Raw genomic sequence first — 26,686 nt, forward strand, 5'->3', positions numbered from 1 at the left:
AGTAAAATCTCTAAAAAAAATAAAAATAAAAAATCCTTTCCTCTATCTAGAGGAAAGGTGTTGCCAGTCTTTGCTTCTGGTCTTTTTTTTTTTTTTTAAGATTTTATTTATTTATTTGAGAGAGAGAGAATGAGAGACAGAGAGCACAAGAAGGAAGAGGGCAGAGGGAGCAGACCCCCTGCTGAGCAGAGAGCCCGATGCGGTACTCGATCCTGTGACTCCAGGATCATGACCTGAGCTTAACCAACTGAGCCACCCAGGCGCCCTTGGTCTTTTCAATGCAGAGACAAGAAGTAGCAAAATATGAGTTTTTGAAAAGATAAAATGAGTTCTTTTTGATATTTCCAATATACATGAAATAGCATATGAGTTTTAACTTCTTGTGTCTTACTCTTGGATCTTTTCTTCACTAAAATCTATTGGTTCCTAATATTAGCATAATTGCTTATTTTCATTATCTGACAAAACAAATAAAAATTCTTTTCAATATAAAGATGAGAATATTATCACTGATGAGAATGCTAAATGAAGTTCAAGATTTCTCTGCAGCTGTGATGTCCTCAGGACATCTAAATCTCACCACTCATAGATAATAGTGTAGCTCTTTCAAGATACCAAAGTTTAGGGGGGCGCCTGGGTGGCTCAGTCGGTTAAGCGTCTGCCTTTGGCTTAGGTCATGATCCCAGAGTCCTGGGATCGAGTCCTGCATCGGGCTCCCTGCTCCGTGGGGAGTCTGCTTCTGCCTCTCCCGCTCCCCCTGCTTATGCTCTCACTCCGTCTAATAAATAAAATCTTAAAAAAAAAAAAAGATACTTGGGGCGCCTGGGTGGCTCAGTTGGTTAAGCGACTGCCTTCGGCTCAGGTCATGATCCTGGAGTCCCTGGATGGAGTCCCACATCGGGCTCCCTGCTTGGCAGGGAGTCTGTTTCTCCCTCTGACCCTCCCCCTTCTCATGTGCTCTCTCTCTCATTCTCTCTCTCTCTCTCTCAAATAATAATAATAAAAAAATCTGTAAAAAAAAAAAAAGACACCAAAGGTTAGGGTTTAAAAGGAGGCCAACAAATAACACCCTTATACTTGTCTGAGTTATTAAGCTACTGAGAAGTATGTCTACCTAGCAAAATGGATGGAACTAAAATAACATCTTAATAAAAGTTAAAATTGATGTTGGAAATGTGGCTTACATCTGTGGGCAAATGGTCTTCCTAATACTGCTCCCAGAAATTCAGTCATAAGCAGTGCTGAACCACCAAAGGTCTCTACCTTTCTGTGGAACAGGAGAACACAGAGGAATGAAAGCTCTCAGTGTATAGCTTTTTTCTCAAGAGAAAAGAGAAAACAGAGTAGAGCTATGCTAATGCCCCATCCTTCAGAAACACACCAACCAGAGTGGAGAGAGGTAGAAGTGTTTCACTAATGAAGTCCCTTCTCAATTAAGGAAATATTGGAGAAAGAGTAAGTTGTTCCCCATCCTAATTATCAATTTTACTTCCCACACCTTTAAAATTTGTTTCCATGATTCTAAAAAGTATTCTCTTTTCATTATTAATTGCTTGTAGGAAATATTTATTTATTCTTGTTTAGGATAGATTCCTCTCCTTTCACCCTTTCTTTTGCCCTCTTCCTTCTAAGTTTGGAAAATTGTATTATTATTTTTGTTTTTCAGTTGATTACCTTTGCAAATTTTAATCACTTAATTTCTTTTTTTTTAATGATTTTATTTATTTATTTATTTGAGAGAGAGAGAAAAACAGCATGAGAGGGGAGAGGGTCAGAGGGAGAAGCAGGCTCCCCGCTGAGCCAGGAGCCTGATGTGGGACTCGATCCCAGGACTCTGGGACCATGACCTGAGCCGAAGACAGTCGCTTAACCAACCGAGCCACCCAGGCGCCCTTTAATCACTTAATTTCATTTTTTATCAGCTTTGACCAGCATATCAACTCTCATGTAAATTGAGGCAATGTCCATTTTAAGGAGAAAGACCCTATCACTGGTAAAATGGAGAGGATTCTCTTACATTTTAGCATTTGCTTTAAATTATGCCACAGGGGTGCTCGGGTGGCTCAGTTGGTTAGGTGTCTGCCTTTGGCTCAGGTCATGATCTCAGGGTCCTGGGATTGAGCCCTGTGTCAGGCTCCCTGCTCAGTGGGGAGTCTGCTTCTCCTTTTTCCTCTGTCCCTCTCCACGGCTTTCCCCCCCCTCAAATAAATAAATAAAATCTTTAAAAAATAGTAACTAAATTATGCCATGTTCTGATTTGTTTCATATTTAGACCATGAATTTGTGTATCATTTTTTATTTGTTATTCTGGACTTTTTAACTTTTGTTACTTTAATAAAATATCTATAATATACTCAAGTCTTTCCATCTTCTTAATCATGCTGCCACTGAATCCTATGCTTTTTTATCCTAGGTATTTGTTCCTCACAACCATCAGTTATCTTACTCTGTAGTGACCTAGTTGCTCTGCTGACCCGTTGCAGTGTTGGGATATTGTGTTAAATCCTGGGTTGGATCTCCTGGGTTAAATTCCCTCTTTCCATGAATTGTCTTTTTTCATTTGTCTTTGTTTTTCTGGTGAACACCCTTAAGTAACCCCTTAGAGAGTGCATGAGAAGAGAATTTCTGTGTCCTTTTTATGTTTAAAAATGTCATTCTGTTAATGGGCAGAAGACATGAACAGACATTTCTCCAAAGAAGACATCCAAATGGCCAACAGACACATGAAGAAGTGCTCAACATCGCTTGGCATCAGGGAAATCCAAATCAAAACCTCAATGAGATATCACCTCACACCAGTCAGACTGGCTAAAATGAACAAGTCAGGAAACGACAGATGTTAGCGGGGATGCGGAGAAAGGGGAACCCTCCTACACTGTTGGTGGGAATGCAAGCTGGTGCAGCCACTCTGGAAAACAGTATGGAGGTTCCTCAAAAAGTCGAAAATAGAACTACCCTACGACTCAGCAATTGCACTACTGGGTATTTACCCCAAAGATACAAATGTAGGGATCCGAAGGGGCACATGCACCCCGATGTTTATAGCAGCAATGTCCACAATAGCCGAACTATGGAAGGAGCCAAGAAGTCCATCAACAGATGAATGGATAAAGAAGGTGTGGTATATATATACAATAGAATATTATGCAGCCATCAAAAGGAATGAAATCTTGCCATTTGCAACGATGTGGATGGAGCTAGAGGTTATTATGCTAAGCAAAATAAGTCAAAAAGAGAAAGACATGTATCATATGATCTCACTGATATGAGGAATTCTTAATCTCAGGAAACAAACTGCGGGTTGCTGGAGTGGTGGCGGTTGGGAGGGATGGGTTGGCTGGGTGATAGACATTGGGGAGGGTATGTGCTATGGTGAGCTCTGTGAATTGTGTAAGACTGATGAATCACAGGCCTGTACCTCTGAAGCAAATTATATACATATCATTATATGTTAGAAAAAAAAAAAAAGAAGATAGTAGGAAGGGAAAAATGAAAGGGGGGAAATTGGAGGGGGAGATGAACCATGAGAGACTATGAACTCTGAAAAACAAACTGAGGGTTTTAGAGGGGAGGAGGGATGGGGGGATGGTTTAGCCCAGTGATGGGTATTAAGGAGGGCACGTATTGAATGGAGCACTGGGTGTTATACGCAAACAATGAATCATGGAACACTACATCAAAAACTAATGATGTAATGTATGGTGACTAACATAACATAATTAAAAAAGAAAAAAAGAATTAACATAAAAAAATGTCATTCTGTTGTCAGAAATGGTGATAGTTTAGCTGCGTAGACAGATTTATACAATTAAAAATAATTTTCCTTTGGAACACTGGAATTATACTACCACCATTGATGTCTTTTAAAAAGCCAGTGATAATGAGAAATTTGATGCAAGTATGATTCTCATTCCTTTAAAAGGACCTGTTGTTTCTTTTGGACCTAGTGGCCAAGAGCTTGGGCTCCAGAGTCACATTACCTTAGGTTTGAATCCCAGCTCCATTGAAAACTTTCAGTATGAACTTGGCAAGTTACTTAAATCTGTGTTTTATTTCATTTGTAAATAGGAGAAAATGCTATTTAATTAAAGGGTTGTTAAGAGGATTAAATAAGTATTTGTGAAGTGTTTAGAAGAGTAGCTGGTATACCTAATGCTCAATAAATGTTAGCTGCAATTATTAGTACTGTTCTTTATACCTTTGGTATTTAAAAATTTTACGTGGAATTTTTACATGGAACTTTGATCACTCAGAGCTCAGCAGTACTTTTATTTTTGTGAAGACTCATGCTCTTCAGTTTTAGGAAACCTTTTTATATTCAGTAATAATTTCCTCTTCTCTCTTTGCTCTTTTCTCTTCTTCTGGTTCTTCTTATATTGAATTTGTCAATATTGGAACTCCTGGAATCAGGATTGTTTACTTCACATAATAAGTTACAAAGTTTCTCATCTTTTTTGTTAAATGAGAATTATCTCTATAAATTAAAAAAAAAACTTCAATAGTACATATGTTACAGACAGGAGCTGCTTTATGGAGGTCGCTTATTGATGACTTCCTGAATTCTTCATAAATACCTGTTTTGTATGTCCTGTTTTAATTTAAGTTACTTATAATGGAAAGTTGTATGTTTTCTAGACGTTTTTAATGTTACTAGCATATAGTTGTGTATTCTGTAATAAAAATTTTTATGTTTGATACTTCATGCAATTTCTTATACATAGCTTTAAAATTTTTTTTTCTGTTTAGATTTAACAGAGGCTTTTGTAATGTGTTAGTTCTGAATTTTAAACTTAATAAATTGGTAATAATCAATTTCACTGTTTAATTTGTTTTCTAATTACTTCACCATTTTTTCTGAGAGATTTTGTTACTGCTCTTTGCGTAAATCTTCAGTTGAATTTGAATTAAGTTTCTCATTTGTGACCAATAAAAAGATTAAAAGTATGAATTTTTTTTTTTTTAGAGAGAGGGCACACACACGGGCACATAGAGGCATGCACAAGCAGGGGGGCAGGGAGGGGCACAGGAAGAGGAAGAGGGAGAATTCTAAGCAGGGGCATGGAGCCCAATGCAAAGCTCAATCTCACGACCCCGAGATCATGACTAGAGCCAAAATCAAGAATTGGACATTTAACAGACTGAGCCACCCAGGTGCCCCCAGTTTTAACTTTTTAAAAACTGCATTTAATTGCTATAGAATTTGCCCCCCAAATTTCAATTTTGTTATGTTTTTATTAACTCTTAGAATATTTTCAATGCACTGCTTATCTCATGTAATATATTTTTTTAAGATTTTATTTATTTATTTGAGAGAGAGAGAATGAGAGAGAGAGAGAGAGCATGAGAGGGAGGAGGGTCAGAGGGAGAAGCAGACTCCTCGCTGAGCAAGGAGCCCAATGCGGGACTCGATCCAGGGACTCCAGGATCATGACCTGAGCCGAAGGCAGTCGCCCAACCAACTGAGCCACCCAGGCACCCTCTCATGTAATATTTTTGCTTTAATTTCTACTTGGCTTATGGAGTAATTAAGTCAAAATGGATCAAAAATCTGAATGGAAGAACTAAAACTCTCAAGCTCTTAGAAGAAAACATAGGGATAAATCTTAATGACTTCGTATTTGTCATGTATTAGCTATGATGCCAAAAATATGAGCAAGAAAAGAAAAAGACAAATTGAACTTTATAAAAATGTAAAAGCTCCTTGGTTTCAGAGGATATTGCCCAGAAAGTGAAAAGATAACCCACAGAATGTGAGAAAATATTTGAAAATCGTATATCTGATAAAGGTACTTATATCCAGAATATATAAAGAACTCTTACAACGCAGTAGTAAACTGACAACCCAATTAAAAAATGGACAGAAGATCTAAATAGATGAATCTCCAAGGGAGATATACAAATGGTTAATAAGCACATGAAAAGATGCTCAAGATCATTAGTCATCAGGGAAAGGCAAATCAAAACTGCAATAAGTACCACTTCATATGCACCAGGATTGCTATAATAAAAAAAGTCAGATAACAAGTGTTGACAAGAATGTGGGAAACCAGAACCCTCATACCCTGCTGGTGGGAATGTAAACTGGGGCAACCATTTTGGAGAACAGTTTAGCTGTTGCTCAAACAATTAAAAACATAATTACTATAGGACACAGCAGTTCTACTCATAGATATATATCCAAGATAAATAAAAACATATCTACACAAATGGAGATATTTATCTATACAGATTCGTGTACATAAATGTTTGTGACAACATTATTCATGACAGCCAAATGGTGGAAATAACCCAAATATCCATCAATTGGATAAACAAAATGTGGTCTATACATATGAGGGACTATTATTTGGCCTTAAAAAGGAATAAAATACTGATGCATGTTACAATATGGATGAACCTTGAAACCATCATGCTCAGTGAAAGAAGCCAGTCACAAAAGACCACATATTATATGATTTATTTCATATTAAATGTCCAAAACAGGGAAATCTATAGAGTCAGAAAGTAGATTAATGGTTGCTGGGGTGGAGGTGGAGGATTTGGAGGGTTGGGTGGGATGATTTCCAAAGAGTATGGGATTTTTTTTTTTTTTTGAGGTGATGAAAAATTTCTAAAATTGACTGTGGTCATGGTTGCACATATCTTTGAATATACTGAAAACTATCAAATTGTACACATTAAATGGGTGAATTGTATGGCATGTGAATTATATCTCAATAAAGCTGCTAAAAAATAAATAAATTCTATATGGCTAACATTGCTGCTTCTGGTTTGTTGTTGCTCACTAAGTATTTTTGTCTAACCATTTATTTTTAGATGATATTAATTTATATTAATTTTCATAGTTTTCCAATTGATCAGAGTTCAGTCATTGTATGTTCTGTCATACATTTTAAAAATGTCTATCTTTTGCTGTGAAAATTATCTGTCTTTTTTGTTGCTCTGTAATAAGTGGGATAGGCAGCAACTCTTTCCTTAGTTCTCTTAGTGTTACTTAAAAAATTTCCAAAAGTGTTTTTGGTTCTGGTTCCACTGTGGTGGAATAAACCCATTACAGCAACTCCTCCAGTGGATTACAACTGAAATACAGAACAAAATACAAAAGGAACCACCTGTGAACTCTGATGAAAAGTAAACATAAGCAGTACTGTGAATGGGAATCAGATTTAAGGGTGGGTTTCTTCTGTAGCAGTTTTTCCGCAGGGCATGTCCTTTATCATGGATTAGCACAGCAACATAGGCAGCTAAAACTCCAAGAGAAACCCATCCTTCTGGCCGAGGGAACCAGGCAGGAGAGTGGAGCACACAGGAGGGGAGAAAGCTGAAGAATGGGGCCCCCAATTTCTGTTTATGAAACCACACGAGACTCAGTCTAACCCGTGAAGGCTACAAGGAGGAGACAAGACCAAAGCAACATAGTAAAGGCTTAATGAGCAGAAATGAGATTGGAAACATTCGCCCAGGTCTCAGATTAGTCCCTGAATAATGCTCACCTGAGTTGAAACCAAACCAATGCAGCAAAGGGTTAGAGAACTGATCTGATATCTGCTCTGTTGCCTATAGAAAATAAGGCAGAAATAATGCTTTGAATCTAACCATGGTGACTGCCTGTTAACGGTGTGTGAAATAACTAAAATAACAATGAGATGCTACTACGTGCCTATTGGGATGTCCAAAATCTGGGACACATGCCGGCAAGGATGTGGAGCAACAGGAACTCTCATACATTGCTGGTGGGAATGCAACATGGAACAGCCACTTTGGAAGACAGTTTGGCGGTTTCTTACAAAACTAAACGTACTCTTAACCATATGATCCAGCAATTGCACTCCTCGGTATTTACTTAAAGGAGTTGAAAACTTATATCCACACAAATTTATAGCAGCTTTCTTCATAATTGCCAAAACTTAGAAGCAGCCAAGATGTGCAATAGCAGATGAATGGAAAAATAAACTGTGGTACATCCAAACAAAGGAACATTATTTAGCACTTAAAAGAAATAAACTATTAAACCATGAAAAGACCTGGAGGAAACTTATGTTTATTACTAAGTCAATTGTTGCCCCGAATATCCTTCCCTCCCAGTTTTCATCAATCTGTAACTAAAAAACTCCATACATTTGATTAAGCATCTTATTTTAGAAACTTTATATTCTACTTCTGCTACTCTGAGGTCAACATTTTTCTGATATTATTTATAATACTTCTCTCCTACTTTAGTATTTATAGCCTGTTCTATTAAATCACAGCTCCCTCAATCATGACTTCCTCCAGGCATCCCTCCGTGATGTGAACTATATGAAGAGTAATTTTTGCAGACAAGGTGATATACTTTCCAAACATTGACAAATCTGACAATGTCCTTTTTCTTTCATATATGAACAAGTTGGAAAGAGAGAGGAAAGGGAAATACATTTAAATATCTACTATGTTTCAAGCACTTTAAAAAGCCATCATCTCATTTTTTTTTCTTATTTTGACCTTGTGAGATAAGTATTATTTCTGTTTTACAAGTGAAAAATTGTTAATGCTTCAAAAGGGAAAATATTTTGCTTATATATGTCATAAATGGAAGAACAAGGGACATGACTTGAACCCTGGTTGTTGTGCTCGAAAGCCCCTACTCCTTTGCACCACACTTCATCTTGATTTGTTTTCACATATTGAGGCATCAGTCAGTTGATCCTTGCCTTCCTCAGGCCCTCTGGGTGTCAGAGATGGGTGTCTTTATCCTGCTACCTCAGAAACACTCACAGATCCTCACCAAAGCAGGCAATCTGTCAGCAAGCTCTCAACTAGAAGCTGGAATAATAGCTATCATTTATTGAGCATCCTACAGCGATAGGCATTGTAACAAGTGTTTTACTACTTAAATATATAATTTCTATTTTACAGGTGAAAAAACTGAGGCTGCCTATTAGCACCTAGCTGGTAGGTGGTGGAGCCAGGATTGGTCTGCATGTCTCTCTAATTCCAAAGCTCATGCCTTAACCCATTATGTCACTCTGCCTTCATAAAGTCAGTGTCTGGGGTTGTTGGACACACATATACCTACATAATCAAACTCTTCCATTATTTTCCATTGTGTTGGCTTATAAAGTCTGATTGAATCTCTACTATGACTCTCTAATTAGCTCTTAATTCCTCCTGTTGAGATTGGAACTTTACTCTGAATTTTAGCTCATTTTGTTGGATGTCATGTCTGACCTGCTTTCTTCTTTCCATTTTTTTTTTTAAATTTATTTATTTGAGGAAGAGAGAGAGTGCACCAGTGAGAGGGAGCAGGGGGAGGGACAGAGGGAAAGAATCTCAAGCAGACTACCTGCTGAGCAGGGAGCACCACATGGGGCTCGATCTCATGACCCTGAGATCATGACCTGAGCCAGAATCAAGAGCCAGACGCTTAACTGACTGATCCACCCAGGCTCCCCTCCATTTTTTTTTTTTTTCACTTTCACCTGTTGCCTGGGAGCACTGATCTGGTATACATTGCTACGTGCTTGTCTTCTAGTATCTCTGTTGGCTACAATGTTTTCTTTCCTTGATATAACTCCCAGATTAGATTAGCTTGTATATCATGCTGAGACACCACTTGATGCATCATCTCTATAGCCAAGTTTAGTTTCTCTGCCTTTGTTCTCCATGGAGTCAGCATACATGAATGAAATGGAGTTTTCCTGATAATTAGGAGATAAGATGGTCTTGGAGCATGACTAGTAATAAGGAACCCAAAAACTATTCAAAACAGGAAAAGCACATAGATGTTGTTTGTCAGTGGGTTCATAAGGGTAACTGGTCCTAGGAAAATATGATTCTTTGTAAAATGAAACAAGTTAAATTGTGCATTAAGAGAGAGAAAGAGAGAGAGAGAGAAAAGAGTAACCTGTAATATGTCTAGAGTAGCCTGCAAAATCTAACTAACAAGAATATATCCTTATTTATCCAGCATTACCAAAAAGTGGGGAAAAAATCCAGTCATTCCATTGAAGGCCAAAGATAGTTCCTAAGGGTTTACAAGGTCTTGATAAAATAATCCCTGTTGACCATGCAACTTCCTTTTCTTCAATTCCGGTTACCGAAGGAAACTTCTGGTTATGAAATTAGCTTCCAGAATGTCTTGAAAAAAGAAAAAATAGGTAAATACTACAGCAATAGAAGAATATTTCTTTTATAAATTGGTGTTCTGATGTCACTTGTGAGTTTGAGAGGTGTACATCAGTCCTGGGAAACTGATTGACTATAGGTTTTTTGACTAAATTGCGTTTGAGAACTAGCAAAGCTGAGGATTAGACACTGGGATGTGGGTTCCTATATCAATGTACGACTACTTCATGGACTGTCTTCTGAGGGACTATCCATTTCCCTTACCTTTACTACTCTCTTAATTCTCTCAATAAAGAAAATACAACCCAGTATAACTCACTTTCCTTTCTCCACTGCGCATTGCCACTGGGGTCACTGAATGCTTTCATTTAGACCCACATGAATCATGAAGAAAGTTATGTAGAGAGACATAAATGCACATTCTATGGGTATAAGATGGAGTATGAATTTAATTCTATTAATAACCAGATTCTAGTTTAAAAGTAAATGGTGTCTTATTTGCAGTGTATCTACGGCATTGTTTCTCAGATCTCACCGGGCTCTCTCTTGACCTGCTCTTTAAGACCCCTATTAGGGTATTTTTGTACTCCACTCTTCAGAGATTTCAATTTAATTTTGTTTCAAGAGTTATATCACAGAGAATTATTAGTTTTTAATTTTTTACATCATTTCTTTCTTGGAGTAGAAATTAATCCTATGAAAATTTTCTTTCAAACTTCAAATACAATGTTGAAAAAGAAAAATAGACTTAAATATTGAGCTAGAGAAAGGAGGCTAAGGGGGTCCTCTGGTCCTGCCTCTGACATGGGTGAGGACTTAGCTACATGCCTCACTATAGTCAGTTCTTCCCTTGGTTGGGGTGGGTCCGTGGCCCCAGCTGGCTCAGCTAGCTCCTGCCACCCACTGATTTTTTAGAAATAGGAATTCTGGACAATAAATAACAATGCCACAAAAACTATGCTTAGGCACTACTTAATGTCACTTTGACTAAAGAACTTGACTCTGTGTTATTTGCTTTGTGGGAAGAGAAGGAGGATTGAGTTTCATGCTGCAATAAAGAATCATTCTTCTCGGGGCGCCTGGGTGGCTTAGTTGGTTAAGCGACTGCCTCCGGCTCAGGTCATGATCCTGAAGTCCCGGGATCGAGTCCCGCATCGGGCTCCCTGCTCGGCAGGGAGTCTGCTTCTCCCTCTCCCACTCCCTGTTTGTGTTCCCTCTCTCGCTGTGTTTTTCTCTGTCAAATAAATAAATAAAATCTTAAAAAAAAAAAAGAATCATTCTTCTTTTTTACTTTTTTTGTAGAGGGAGAGTGCAAGTAGGGGAAAGGGGCAGAGGGAGAGAGAGAGAATGAATCTCAAGCAGATTCCATGCCCAGTGTGGAGCCTGATGTGGGGCTCTATCCCACCACCCGGAGATCATGACCTGAGCAGAAATAAAGAGTCAGAAGATTGGGGCGCCTGCATGGCTCAGTCTGTTAAGCGTCTGCCTTCGGCTCAGGTCATGGTCCCAGGTCCCGGGGTCCTGGGGTCTTGGGATCGGGCCCCGCATCGGGCTCCCTGCTTGGTGGGGAGTCTGCTTCTCCCTCTCCATCTGCTGCCCCCCCTTCTTGTGCTCTCTCTCTCTCTGTCAAGTAAATAAATAAAATCTTAGAAAAAAATGATTCCGAAGCTTAACCAACTGAGCCACCCAGTGCCCAAAGAATCATTATCCTTCACCCTTTTTATTCCTCCCCACTTTAAACATCCATCCATGGCATCAGCACCTTTGGAACACTCCCAACTTCTTCTTCTTCTTTTTTTTTTTTTTTTAAGATTTTATTAATTTATTTGAGAGCATGTGCACACACTAGAGAGAGAGAGAGAATGAGAATGGGGGAGCAGCAGAGGCAGAGGGAGAAGCAGGCTCCCCACTGAGCAGGGAGCCCGATGTGAGACTCGAACCCAGCTGAGCTGAGCTGAAGGCAGATGCTTAACTAACTGAGCCACTCAGGCGCCCTGGAACACTCCCAACTTCTGAGTGACATTGCGTTACATAATAAGATCCAAGAGCTTTGTTGTATGAACAAAACCCATTAATTGAGAGTATAAATTCTGAAAGCATATTTGGAAAAACAAAACTTCATTAAAAGGAAACAATCAGAAGGATCTGTGAAATAGGAACTTATTTATTTTTCTGTGGTTGGTATGTCTGAAGACATCTATGAGCTCTGAAATTAAAAAAAATGGATGTTTCTATTTTATTTCACTTCATATTATTCTTTTACTCATCTTTCCTACCTTTATGTGTTTGTCAAGCCTCTAACTCCAGATTATTAGCTGTAGATGCTTAAATATATGTCTTCATTATGTCATTATTTCTATACATGTGCACCAGTGTAGGTGAAATTTGGTTGTCATTAAGTATCCATCTTTACTTGAGTACTAATCGTTTTACTATCCAGGGTAGATTGGTAAATTCCTTATCTTTGTAAAATGGACAATTTTTATAATACCTGATTTACAGTTTTCCTCCCAAGACATTATTACCCTCCATCCATTAAGTGAGTAGGTAAAATGACATATGGAGGATATCAAGACTATCCAAGAAAGTGAAAAGTCCTTTATTTATCCTTCAATCAACAAATATTTGTTGAATAATGTGTTTAGTACTGATGTATGAACTCAGATCATTTTGTGTGATATTTACCAGCATATTCTAGCATTAATATTTATTCTTGAAGGAGGAGAGGGACTATATTCATTGAGCACCATGCCAGGTAAATCATGTCATGCATTTCAGTTACTTTTCAGTGCCAGTTAGACAGGCCTCAGATTTCCATAGAATCTGAAATAATTTTTGTAAACCTCAAGATTTAAAAAATAATATTCTCTAAAATATTTTTATTCATGTTCTCCACAAACTATGCATAAATAATTAGCATCAAGACATCTTTTTATCATTTTGTATGTGCCATTTTCCAAAATACCATGCACATTAACTTGGAAGAAGATGATGAGACACTAATGTAATTGCATTACTGGTTAAATTTCTTTATTTAAAAAGAACTATTCTGGATAGCTGGACCAATTTTCTAATATATTTTCATTTTCCAAAAATTCTCCATCATGGAGTTAAATATTTGAAAATCATAGTACAATATAAACATGACACTCTCCTAGGTTTCTCTGTTATTCTCACTGTATATACCTCTACATAGACTGTGAACTCTTTAAAGAAACTCAAGACTGTTTAGATCACTGTTTTATCCCCAAAGTCTAACTCAGTAAATGTTTATTGAAAGAATCACTTTAAAATAACCTTCTTACAAGGCAATAACTATAAATATTTAAACAATACCTTATTGCTAGCTTTTAAAGTAATTTCTCAGCAGATTTAGTGAATGAGACAAGCCTGTTTAATAAATTATAGTATTCAACTGTAATTTTCCCATCCCTGGTTTTCTGTCTTCTTTTTGGAACTTTGTGCACTGATTTGGTAAGCTTTTCCACAAACTTCAACATTTTAATAATTTTTCTAAGAAAAAATTGTGAAGCGTAGTTAAAATTTGAATTATGACATGAGCTTTACCTAACAATTCTAGCCTATTAATAATGCTTTTCCTATAATATATGTGTGCCAGTTCTCATGTTTGGAAATTTTATAAAATTATTCCTTTGCTCTTTGTATTCATTTGCCGTTGACACTATAACAAAATACCACAAACTTAGTGGTATTCTCTTGAAATTCTGGAGATCAAAAATCTGTAATCAATTTCAATGGGCTAAAGTCAATGTGTCCCGGGGCTGGTTCCTTCTAGAGAGAATCCATTCCTTGCCTCTTTCAGCTTCTAGAGGCTGCCTCCGTTCCTGGCTCCTGTCCTCCCTTCATCTTCAAAGCTAGCAGTGCAGCATCTTGCTTCTGTCATTGCATTGCCTTCTTCTTCTTTATGCAAATCTCCCTCCACCTTCTCCTGCAAGAAACCGTGTGATTACATTCATGGCCCATTCAGAGAATCCATGACAATCTCCCCATGGCAGGATCCTTAATTTAATCACACCTGCAAAGTCTGTTATTACAATATGGGGTAGCATTCACAGGTTCTAGGAATTAGGACCTAGATATTGTGGGGGCCATTGTCCAGCCTACCATACCCTTCTCTATTTAATTTAAAATCTGTGATGCTTTCCTAATAAAAATGTCTTAAAATATGTACTAAGACGTTTATTTTTATTGATGCTGTTGGCTACTTTCTGTTTTACTTTTATTTACTATAAATAATTTTTTTTTTTAGATTTTTCTTTGAGAGAAAAGAGAGAGAGAGAGTGAGAGCACACAGAGGGAGAGGGAGAAGCAGACTCCTGGCTCAGCAGGGAGCCCGACGTGGGCCTCGATCCCAGGACCCTGAGATCATGAACTGAGCTGAAGGCAGAAGCTTAACTGACTGAGTCACCCCGGTGCCTACTTTCTCTTTTAAAGAATTAAATAATTTTAAAGAAAACATGCTAAATTATACTTTCACAGAAAATACACATTTTTATCAAGTTGTCATTTCCCAAATCTCCTGAATCTGATCCCTTGTGGTGATATTGTGGAAGACTGTGGAAGGTCAAGGGGTGGAGAGGCAGTTAGTTTGGTCAGTGTACTCTTCACACCCCAGACAACAGCAACTGCAACTGGTAGGATTTATTTCATTCTGTTCTGACACTTCTCCCCTTCTGCAAGCTTTCTTTTCTTCCTCTTCTTCTTCTTTCTTCTTCTTCTTCTTCTTCTTCTTCTTCTTCTTCTTCTTCTTCTTCTTCTTCTTCTTCTTCTTCTCCTTCTCCTTCTCCTTCTCCTTCTCCTTCTCCTTCTTCTTCTTCTTCGTCATTGTCTCCTTCTTCTTCTCCTTCTTCTTCTTCTTCTTCTTCTTCTTCTTCTTCTTCTTCTTCTTCTTCGTCATTGTCTCCTTCTTCTTTCTTCTTCTTCTTCTTTTCTTCTTCTTTCTTCTTCTTTTCTTCTTCTTCTTCTTCTTCTTCTTCTTCTTCTTCTTCTTCTTCTTCTTCTTTTTTATGAGAGGGAGAGAGAGAGGGAACGTGCACAAGTGGCAGGGGGTTGGGGGGGCAGAGGGAGAGGGAGAGAGAATCTTAAGTAGGCTCCACACTCAGCACGGAGCCTGATGTGGGGCTTGATCTCACAACCCAGAGATCATGACCTGAGTGGAAATCAAGAGTTGGACACTTAACCAACAGAACCACCCAGGCGCTCCTGCAAACTTTTTTATTTATGGAAGATGAAAATGTTGAAAACAGAAAACATACATTTACTCAATTTCACATTCCGCTTGGACTGGTGCATTGTTCTGAATATGCCACACCCTCTAAAATGTCTATCCCTCGCATCTGTGCTGTTCCCAGTCTCTGAAAAGCTCTGTCAACTCTCTTCCTCACTGATAGCACTTTCTTAGCCTTCGAACTTAGCCAGGGATCACAGTCTCAGGGAAGTCTCTGTAAGTCCCTCCCATGTGACCTCAACACACCCAGCCTATAGCTATGATATCACTCATTATCCTGAATCGCAGCTACTTACTTACTGGACTCTCTTCTCCTCTAGCTTATATGCTCCATAAGGGTGGGAACTGTGTCCTTCATATTGCAATACCTAACATTCTATCCAGCACAGAGTTGCTGTTCACTAAATGTGTGTAAGTAAATTCAATAATTGTGTGCTGACTAAATGAATGTTTCATTTACCAATGATTTACTAATTTCACTAACTTTTCTAACATTGCAATTTTTGACACATGCACACTCCATAAAGTGTGAGGCATAGTAGGAAAACAGGGAAAGTTTTTTCATTTATCATTATAAAAACATAAAACATAAATATTGATATTATAAAAGCATAAATATGTAAAATATTTTCTCCATTTTGGGGGTGGAATTATATAGTTCAGATCATACACTGGCACCTGAATTTGTGGTTCTGGCTAAATGGGCTAGTCAAGATGGAACAAATATGTATCAATATCCCTCTGAAAGCAGTGTCAGTAGGTCATACAGTTTCCACCTAAAAACTCTGACAAAGGAGGCATATATATATATATATATATATACACACACACACACACACGTACACACACATATAATATATTAAATATTTATATTTTTATATTTTACACAAAATAGTATATAATATATAAATATATATGATTCTCATAGAATCGCAGAATACTGAGACCACGAAGACTATAGGAATCATTGATTTTGCTGTGTGTGTCTGTTACTTTTAAGATGAGGACAGGTACGCCTGTAGAAGTATTGATTTGCCCCAAATCTGAGAGTCAAACCTGAGACTAGAATCCAGCCCTCCTGCATGATTAGTTTATTGCTATCTCTACTATGCCATAACAAAATAATTTAAACATAGCTTTCAAAAGTCATTAGGTCTTCCAAAATTCTAAACCAGATACATACATTTGCATTTTTCTTCACCTCGTGGTAAGAAGCAGCGAAAAGAAAACTGGGTTAGGATCACACAACTTGGATATACTGATGGAGGTTTTCTGCTGCAGCCCCAACACGTTGCTGAATGGCACCTACAAGGCAGATGCTACCTCTGCCACGGATAGGGAGCTGCGGAATTCGGAAGCCACCTCTGCTCAGAACAGGAAGCTGCTGAGTTGGGGAACTGCTTGACAAATCAGGAAGTTGCCACCGTGAGTGCTGGCTCCAAAATCCTGCTGGGGATTGGCTCACACAAGAGCATCTGAACAGCAGTACCTAAATCATATGCAGAACCTTCACTCCATAGGAGTCTGGGAAATGGTGGTTTAGTATAAGAGAGAGCCCCACACTGGTGTTAATCTTTCTTGGATGATCATGGGACACATTTAATCTCTGTAGCCCCCCAAATAAGACAATGGATGTGAAAGCAGTTTGTCATAAAGCCTTGCAAAATGCCCGTTAGTTAGTATTATCCCCCATGGCATTTGTGCCCTCCTTGTTATGCCGACTTCTTTTAGCCTATGTGGTGTGCTAGTGGGATGAAATACAACTAGCTTACTAGAATATCACTCACTTATCCAATCCCTGAATATATCTGCCCATGAAAATAGTACAAAAGGGAATGGGGAATATGGTATCTTTAGCTTGGACTTATTTCCATGGCTAAGTTTAGAAAAGCGTTTTAATGAGTCTTCTTGTTAGCAGGCTATAGCTTAATGCCATTTGGCTCTCCCTGAAGACTCTTCTAAAATTATTCCTGATCTTGAGACTTATTTTACTTCAAAGTAAGCGGACATGCTCTGAGTCTTGAGCTGGTTCATTAATTGCCTGGTGAGGAGTGGGTAACCGAGAAAACTTGCTGGTGTCCTTTGGCAAAATTTGGGCCTATTAAAACCACATTCAGAAGCTAACATGCTGGCCTGGGAAGACTGACCCCCGCACCGTTCAGTCCCCATGTGCCCGTGGCTGTGCTGTTTTGTGCCCTCCGTGACCATCCAGCCTGACCTCAGGTTGCTGTCCTTCTCACTGGCCTTCCCCTCACTTCCCACAGTCTTTGCCATGACCCTCCTCAGTTATTTTTATTTCCAAGTCTTTGAAATAAAAATGTAAAGTACTTTCCTACATATGTTCTTTAAGTTCTCTTGGATAATGAGCCATCGTTATTGTGGGTGAGAAAGATGATCACTGATTCATTTTGTGGGGAAAACATGATACAAATTAATTTTCAGTATTGGCAGGTATTTGTACTTACACTTCCCTGTGCTTAAAATAATATTTCTTGCCATTTGAAAAATGAATTCAATATTATGATTGGTAAATATTGCTTATAAGAATTATAAAACTTTCTGTAAAATGTAGGCTATCTCAACTGTGACTGCATAGTGGTAATTCAAATTCGCTCTGATGATGCTCAGGCCCTTGGGCAACCTCTCTGGTCTTCCATTTTCCTATGTATGAAACAAGATGAGTTTCATCTCTACCATTCTAACATTTTGTGGACCAATGAATGTTTAGTTACCCAGCCAGAAGTGATGACTCTTGCCTACCTCAACGATCTATCCCTAAATAAGGATTTTAGGATATAGGATTAAAAAGGACATTACTGGATTCACCTTTCTAGTTTTCTCCTCCTTCTTCCATCTGTCTCTTCTCCCTACGCTAATAGATTTTAAGATGATGAAACAGACCCTGAGGGGTTGTCTTTCTTTATGTGATCGGAGCTAGAGGTGGACATGGCCACTAGGAGGTAACAGTGGAACTATTTTTGAGCCTTACTTTTCCTTAAAGGAAGTAACAGGACATACCTCACCAGAACAATGTCAACAAGGAAAGTTTTCACTTTCTTCCTTAGCCTGGTTGCTCATCATGAGCAGTTACATGTTCAAATGAATCTGTCAGGAACAAGAGTCTGGTGCTTGAGTTCCTGCTCGGCCCGATGACATTGATTTGTGAGCATAATGCTCGGCTGCGGGATGTGTGACAGATAAATTTTATCAAAATTAAGGCACAATTAAACATTTCATCTTCCTAATTACTGGCTGTAGATTCAGCCTGATGACCATGTGCTGTAAGAAATCAGCGACCATTACACATTTTAATGGAGCACAGCTGTCTTACAGCTTGGTAATATTTGCACAGTGCCACAGAACTGTAATTTATGATAAAAAGAAAAAATGTGTATTGGCGCTTTTTTGCCAAAATAGATTAAGGATTCATATACTTTAATGAGATTTGGACCTAGTCTTGGATTATCGTTATAAATGATTTATGTGCATGTTGGTGGACTCCTGTAGTTCAGAGTTGATTTGTGTTTTGGTCTACCAATATGTAATTCAATATCTCGTCTTGAGCCAATACCTATCACTTTCCCCCTTTTCTATTTCTTTTGCGTCTTACCTTTCTTCCTGTCGTCTCACAAAGAAGGACAGATGGGGAGGTAAACAAAGCAAAAAGGCAAGGTTAGGAAGGGCCTTGTGGAAAACAACTGTAGCTTCTTAAAAACTCACTGGGAGCGAGTGTAGGGAAGGGTGGAGGTGCCCTGGCCGCGGGAACGGAGGCAGCACGCGGACCTGTCTACACCAGCCCGGGCCTTGGGCGCAGCCACCAAACATCCCCGGCAGCAGACAGGCCTCACAAGGACCAAACCCGACTGCAGCATTGGCCTTTGCTCTTCTGAGAAGAGAGGTGACTGACGATTAAACCGTCTCCCTCGAGACGCCTGGGGGGCTCAGTCGGTTAAGCGACTGCCTTCGCCTGGAATCCTGATCTCAGGGTCCTGGGATCGAGCCCCGCATCGGGCTTCCCTGCTCAGCAGGGAGCCTGCTTCTCCCTCTCCCTCCGCTGCTCCCCCTGCTTGTGCTCTGTCTCTCTCTGTCAAATGAATAAATAAAATCTTTGAAAAAATATAAATCCTCTTCCTCTTCTGCTTCTTCCTTTGTAATGGGGGGAAAGACTCATTTGATCCCCTTTCCTGAGATTGGATAAGAGTACTAATGAGGAAGACTCTCAGTTAGTTATTAGTATAAAAGGCAACAGGGCAGAGCTACATCTCCTCACTACTGCTACTCTGAGGACTTCCAGGCTGGGAATTTGGCTCCACTTCCTGTTAACCACCGCTGGTATGTGTCCTTTATTACCATTCTCACTGGAAGAACACTCGAAAGTGCATGTGTGTGAATGAATGGCGGCCTGCAAATGGGTCACCAGTAGGGTCATGAGTAGGCAAAACACGTACATGGAAATTGTGTATAAACTGCCAGTGCCTGGTGCATAGTTGTGACTAAACTGGGGAGCAAACGTAAAGTGTTATATCTGACTAGTATTATGCCGATTAAATTTATCCAGGTAAATTAATGCTACATCTCCAATCCTCCTTATGTGAAAAGGATGTGTATCTTTTCAGAAATATTTCTTTTCAGGGAGCACACTGTGGCTGAGAGAAAAAGGCAAGATACCAGAATCTACATGAATCTGCTCAATTTAGGTGTTAACTTGCCTACTGCAAACAGAGAACATATCCTAATGAATTCAGAAGACCTATATATATATATGTAACAGGGAAAGAAGAGCTCATCATTTTATCATCCCGATCTTCTCCAGGCTTGATTTATTTCGGCACTCATATGCTGGAATGTTTCATACTGTACCAGGTTGCATATGCTTGCACACTAATTCTCAATTGCCGTATGCAGTTTGTGACAACCATCTGCTTCGACCTCCCTTTGAGTTCTTTCTCCCACTCAGCCCAGCTGAAGTAAAAATATGGACAGAAACAACTTCTGCAGGGAAATGAAAAAGTTAATAGGAGAGTGAAAGTTATATTGTGTATCTGCCTTTTGCATGGATGTGCTCCTGCAACTTATGCTCCACTTATCAAATATTTCTGAAATGCAAAGCCTGACACTTAGCAGAAAGCTGTAAAGAATGCCATGTTTCCTCTGACAGTCTTGGCTGTGGAGGAAAGGTAATAATAAAATATGTACATCTAGTGCACATGGCGACACTAGAGCCTACTAGCACTGCTCCAGCAACCTAGACTTACAGTACGTAGCACCTTGTCACATACCAGAGGGTGAGTGCGGCAGAGGAGGAAGGACGAGAGAAGCAAGCATATTTGAAAATGCCCGAAAAAAAAATCAACAATCCATTCTGGAGTTTGACTTGAAAAGGAGGGTTGATACATATTTCCTAAAAATTATTGCATCAGGGTATAGGAGAAAGAACCTCTATAACTACAGAGCTCAAATCTCGTACCTTTTTGCGTGGGGCATGAAAGGAGAAACAGGAAGAGGTGTCTGAGAATTTTAAAAACAGACCTTAAGTCTGTGTATTTGTGTTTGAGAAAGAGTTTAAAAAAAACAAAACAAAACAAGGAATGCTTGGGTTATTAGAAAACACACCACTGTCATGAAAATGGTTGTATTTATTATAACTTCATCAAATCAAAGGTACCACCAGTTGTGACGGACCTGATCTCATGAATGCTGAAATGTGAAAAAGTTACATGTTAAAAACAGTGTGAAGTTCTATATCTCTATCTAAATATGTATATCCAATTCTACATCTACACCCATATCTATGTCTCTCACCCAAATTGATCAAAGTATGGTATCCAGATCTTCCATATCACGTGCATATGTCTAAGCACAAGAACAAAGAAAAATGACCTTGGGGCCCAGGAAGAATGATGGTATGGGAAATTCCTGGGAGAGGAAGAAGGAGAGAGGAAATAAGAGGAGGATGAGAAAGGAAGAAAGAAAAAGAACTGGGTATGTCTAGAGAGGACTAGAGGAGTGATCTGAAGTCAAACTGTTATACTAGTATTCAGAAGACCACCATCACAGTCTCTGTGTTCCAAAATCATTAGTATTTCTACAGGAAAGGCACAAAGTGAGAACATGAAATGAAATTGGCAGATATAGACAAAAAAAATGTCCTGGATATAGCACTGATGAAGTTCAGATGGAATCAAATATAAAGCCTGGTGAATCATTACTCAAATGGGCAAAATACAAGTTCATTGTGTTCTCTTAGAGTCTGAACCACCAGATTTTGTCTAAATATAATTAATTCTAAAAGCCACAAGTTGTTGCATTTTACCTTTTCCTTTAAGCCTAGATTGTTTATCAGAAGAACTTCAGCTGAATATATCAGAACCAGGTTAGGTAATTGGGGTATATTACCTTACAATTACTGAGAGAAATTTAAAATCCTTTAAAGAACTCCAAAGGGAATAGTTAAAGATCAATCATGTAATGGTTTAGAGCATGGGCTTTGGAATCAGGCTGGGTTAAAGTCAGCTCAACTTTTGACTCTGCCATTTATTAGCTTATGAACTTGAGCTTCAGTTTTCTCTATTTGTAGCATGACCAAAAAGAACATCTGCCTTATTGTTAGGATAAAGTGAGAATGTATGTAAATCACCTAGCATACTGCTTAGTATGTAATAAATGCTCAATAAATGATAGTTACTCCTATTACTGTCAAAAGTCTAGAGGGAACAGATGATAAAAGCTTCATGGGGAGTGGGAAGGAAAAATGCAGGAAAATGACCACGGGCAGTTTGTGGCAGATGGGACACTGAGTTCTTTCATGGGCAGGTGGGGGCATGAGATGTTCAATTTGGTTAGTCAAGAGAATATGATCTTGTGTCATCTTATGATGTTGAAGCTTAAATATAAGGATTATACATGCCACTGATTCTTCAGCAAATACTCACAGCACATGGCTCCTTTTCTGGAAATATAATTCCTTCTCTACTGAACTGAATTACCTTACGAAGGCTAAGCTTTGCTACCTTTGGTTGATTAATGCTTGAGGTCAGAGAGTGTGTGTGTGTGTACATGACATATGTGAATACATAGGTATATATACTTCCTAATATTAAAAAAAGAAACCCTTTCGTAATTTGGATTTTCAAAGACAGTCTCTGCTTTGTTTCTCTTAGTCTCTTCCAGAAACTGAAAGACTTGATCACCCTCATTTTTATTTTCAGCTAACTGGTTTCATCTGCTTTGATTTGTGTTGTGCAGAGGAATTTTTGGATGCCAGATGCCTAAAACACATAGGTTAAAAGCAGGTCAGTTTCAACACAAGACTATCATTTTACAGTTTAGTGAATATATTTACAAATTCCATAGTAACAAGCCTGTTGACACAGACACAGTGAAATTATTATCCTCAACAAATAATCCAGTACAAAAATGTCTTCTTCAACCTTATGCGCCTATCAGTCACTGATGAGAGCCCAGCACCTGACTGTAGGGCTTATGAAAGTTTGAAGTAGAGGAAGAGGAGCTATAGCTTGGGGCTCTTGTTAATGACTACAGAATCCTCACTCTGCAGCCAAGCCTGGCAAAGTCCACAAGAAACAGCAGGGCTTAAATAGCTCACTGCTAGTCCTAGCAGGGTTCTTGTCAGTCAAATATATTCACTGCATACCTATTGTGTGCAGAGTGCATCTTTTCACTTGCCAATTCAGCACTGAGAGGTTGGTTTAGCTCTTTTTATCTTTATGACCTGCAGACTGGTAACAGCATTTCTAGCAGTGTGTTCATTTTAACAATAATTTATTCCAATAAAACAAGGTGGATGTTTCCTAGATATGGCCACCATATGCCCTGAATTTTCTGGGCTAATCTTGATTTCATGTAATTTTATTTTCATTCCAATAAAGGCAATTAGTGAAATACATAATGAAATGTGATTTCAATTTTTTATATTATTCTGAGATTTCATATAATGAATTGGCATATCAGAAAAAAATGTTTTGCTAGATTATGTTTATGGATTTCTTTGGAAAATGTGGTTACCGGGTAGGCCATGGCCTTCCTTGTGAAGGGATTTTATTTTTGCTTCTTGAACAAAAACCACGCTATTTCTGGAAGGTGTGCTAGCATCTACGTACAGCTTTGGCTCCACTGATGGCTTCCCAGCTCCTCCTAAGGACCATTAAGGGTTGTATTCTAATACAGTCACGGATCTTACATTTGTTAAGAACCCTTAGGTTTCAAGACCCCAGCATAAACTGACTTAAAAACACAGGAGATTTATGAAGTCATATACTTGAAAAGGCAAGTCAGGGCTGGCTATAATTGAGACTTAACTTGGAAACTCATATGATGTTGTCCAGGACTGGTTTTATCTCAGTTACCCTGTCTTTCGTGTTGACTTCGTCCTTCATCAGATTCCACATAGGGCCCCTGAGAGCCCTGTTACTTTCATGGTCTCAAAATGGCCCCAGCAGTTCTAGACCTTACATCTTCACCCCTCACTGGCAAGTCTCCATGGAAGAGAAATACTTTTCATTACCAGAAGGCCTTGCAAACATTTCTTCTGCTTCACGGATTCTGCTTAGGTTCTATGCCTTGTCATCAACAAGGGAGGGGGTGATTGGGATCCACCAGTTGGTTTAAGCCAATCAGGTACCACTTTTTTTTTTTTTTAATTTATGTGAGCTAGAATGAGAGAGAGAGAGTACAAGCAGGGGGAGCATCAGGCAGAAGGAGAAACAGGCCCTCCACTGAGCAGGTAGCCTGATGCAGGGCTCGATCCCAGGACTCCAGGATCATGACCTGAACTGAAGGCAGACGCTTTAACAACTGAGCCACCCAGGTGCCCCCAGATACCACTTTAAATTTGGGGTGGGGCGCCTGGGTGGCTCAGTCGGCTCAGGTCATGATCCCAGGGTCTTAGGATCGAGTCCCATATCAGGCTCCCTGTCCAGCTGGAAGTCTACTTCTTCCTCTACCCCTCCCCCTGCTCGTTCCCTCTCTCTCTCTCTCTCAAATAAATAAAATATTAAAAAAAAACTGGGGGTGAAGTCAATCATATCTATGCCATGCCATGTGATTAAAAATGGTTCATCCAAAGCAAAATTTGGGTTCTGTTACTAGGAGATGGGAAGATACTGGAGAGAATAAAACATCAAATGTCTACTATAAGCCTCTATGTTTGTGGACACCATCAAAACACAATTTCCTGGAGTAAAAGAGCATGCAATGCAAAGCAGTCAAATCATGTTATCTGTACATGTTGAGTGGTCTGCCAGACTCACACACTAGCTGAATTTTTTTTTCCTGAAGATGGGGCACATAGTTCATAAGATGAAATTTCATGCCTGAGACAAAGAGTTACCCAGAGATGTTCAGGTTCACTCATATGTAGTCAAAATTACAAATGTCAAATCAAGAAATTCCAAGTGGGCAGAACAAAGAAGTATAATAATGTCAACATTCCTTTTAAAAAGCACAGGAATTATGAGGATTCCAGAGGTCCTCAGATCATTGAACAAAGAGAAATATTCTAGAATTATGAAGGTAAGGTGAAATCCTTATTATGGTATCTTTCAAACTTGCTCCACTATAAGTATTAACTGGGGGAGCTTGTTCAAAACACAGATTCTGGAGTTCCACCCCAAACTTTCTGAATTGGTAGCTCCAGGGGAAGGGCCTAATAATCTGTATTTTCAAAAATAAGCAAATTGGCGAAACATCAACCTACTCTACATCTCCCGTTCTTCTACTGTGAAAGTCAGATAAATTTATATCGAACAGGGAGGACACCACTTGAAATCGCCTCATTTATTCATTCATCAAATACTTATTTTACATTTATTCTGTTCTAGATACCATGCTTCTTGGCAGTAAATATAGAGAAGAATAGTCAGATAAAGCCTCTGGATTCACAGAATTTATGGTGTTAAAGGGAATATGATTAATAAATAAGAAATTCATAGATACATGATTACTACAAAGGAGAATTATAGGCTGCTAGAGGAATGATTAGGAGACCTAGTGTCATCAGGAGATCCTTAACTACTTATCCATTAGTCTGTCCAAGTATGTGATACAATTGAGTCTCCAGTAGTAGGTGACAAACATTAGGACAAGTCCAAGATAGATCACACTCCACTGGAGCATGGCTAGGGAAGCAAACTGGCCTACATCATATAAGTTTAAGAACATCATTGAAAGAGATCTTGGGGAAACACCCCATCACTGGCATTTATCCTATCTTTATACATCTCCCTAATATTTATTTAGACTGAGAGCTGAAGCTATTTTCCGATTTCAAAAACCAAATCCCTAGAACCAAGGGATTACTGATTTTACAACCTTCAGCATTTACAATGGCAAATGTCAAGCTCGTGCATATAGATATCAATGCTGGTGCTGTGTGTTTGAAACAGGCCTTGCAATTTGGTCAGTTTAACCAAATAGATCAAACTTGCCTTTGCTGTTTCTTTCACATAAAATTTGAATATCATAAAAGATTAAATGAGAAGATGTTTTGTCACTTGCATTCACAAGAATAGATGACTTTCTATTCTGTTTCTTTTCTATTATTACTTTTCAGGGTGGTGATTCACTAACATGTAAAACAGTGCTATTATGATGCTTCTTTTGTAAATGAGAATTTGGTAGGATACATCACAAATTTTCATTTTAAATACCAAGGTCCTAAAGTTTGTTGATTGAAATAACAGGGTAGAAATGAATATTTTGACTTTCTGAATATATTTTCAGCTCTGAAGTTGGTACAGATACTGGAATCCTATTAATTCCACTAAGGTGAGATTAAAATACTATCTAGTAGAAGTGCTATGTGTAAGGCAAAGTAAAAATATCAGATGATTTGGGGCACCTGGGTGGCTCAGCCGTTAAGCGTCTGCCTTTGGCTTAGGTCATAATCCCAGGGTCCTGGGATTGAGCCCCACATCAGGCTCCCTGCTCGGCGGGAAGCCTGCTTCTTCTTCTCCCACTCCCCCTGCTTGTGTTCCCTCTCTCGCTGTCTCTCTCTCTGTCAAATAAATAAATAAAATCTTAAAAAAAAAATATCAGGTGATTCTTTATAACACATGGATGAACAGCTCTGGTGTTTTAATTTCAGATTGATAGTCCAATATGGAAAAATTCTCTCTCTCTTTTTTTAAAGATTTTATTTATTTATTTGACAGAGAGAGAGACAGCGAGAGAGGGAACACAAGCAGGGGGAGTGGGAGAAGAAGAAGCAGGCTTCCTGCTGAACAGGGAGCCCAATGCGGGGCTTGTCCCCAGGACCCCGGGATCATGACTTGAGCCAAAGGCAAACGCTTAATGACGGAGCCACCCAGGAGTCCG

The sequence above is a fragment of the Mirounga angustirostris genome, unplaced genomic scaffold (assembly GCF_029215605.1).
Source record: "Mirounga angustirostris isolate CCGP_5_RB_7025 unplaced genomic scaffold, mMirAng1.0.hap1 SCAF_4, whole genome shotgun sequence".
In the NCBI taxonomy this organism is placed as follows: domain Eukaryota; kingdom Metazoa; phylum Chordata; class Mammalia; order Carnivora; family Phocidae; genus Mirounga; species Mirounga angustirostris.